Below are 665 nucleotides of genomic sequence, written 5' to 3'. Positions count from 1 at the left end.
GTCCTTCACATTCTTAGTCAAGTAGCTCCAAGTAGACTCTTATAGAGAGAGGAGGTACAATAAATGCACCCCATATACACCTCAACACAGGCCCTTTGCCTGGTCTGTATTGTGAATTGGGGGACAAAAAAACACATTTCTGCCAACTCCAAAATAAACACTGTACTCATTATCACCCACTTCCAATTCCCATTAAATCATGAATTTAGGTGACCAGTCTTTCTGTCTTCATTTATCACATTTCATATAAATGTAATTGTATAATAAGTAGCTTTTGTAGTTCATTAATTTGACATAGTATTTTTTTATATTTTATTTAAACACCTTGATTACAAACATGATTGTGGTTGGGTTTCAGTCATGTAAAGAACACCCCCCATCACCAGTGCAACATTCCCATCACCAGTGTCCCAAATATCCCTCTTCCCCACCTCACCGCTGCCTGTACTCTAGACAGGCTTTCTATTTCCCTCATATATTCTCATTGTTAGGATAATTCACAATGTAGTTATTTCTCTAACTAAACTCATCACTATCTGTGGTGAGCTTCACTTCGTAAGCTAGATCTTCCAGCCCTCCACTCTTTTAATTTGACATAGTATGTTTTTAAGTTTCATCCATGGTGTAGTATTTTCTTTTTATTATCAATAACATTCTATTTTTAT

At 35.9% G+C, this 665-nt stretch overlaps 1 non-coding gene across 1 annotated transcript; it reads left to right on the top strand.

Annotated features, from left to right (window-relative positions):
- LOC126002730 (small nucleolar RNA SNORA51) lies at positions 1 to 129 on the top strand. Its single transcript, XR_007493390.1, has one exon. It is a non-coding gene; the product is annotated as a small nucleolar RNA SNORA51 (small nucleolar RNA).
- The last annotated feature ends 536 nt before the right edge of the window (positions 130 to 665 follow it).

The sequence above is a fragment of the Suncus etruscus genome, chromosome 2 (assembly GCF_024139225.1).
Source record: "Suncus etruscus isolate mSunEtr1 chromosome 2, mSunEtr1.pri.cur, whole genome shotgun sequence".
NCBI classification, from domain to species: domain Eukaryota; kingdom Metazoa; phylum Chordata; class Mammalia; order Eulipotyphla; family Soricidae; genus Suncus; species Suncus etruscus.
Note: the sequence above shows the minus strand (reverse complement) of the source record. Positions and strands in the feature narration are given on the sequence as shown.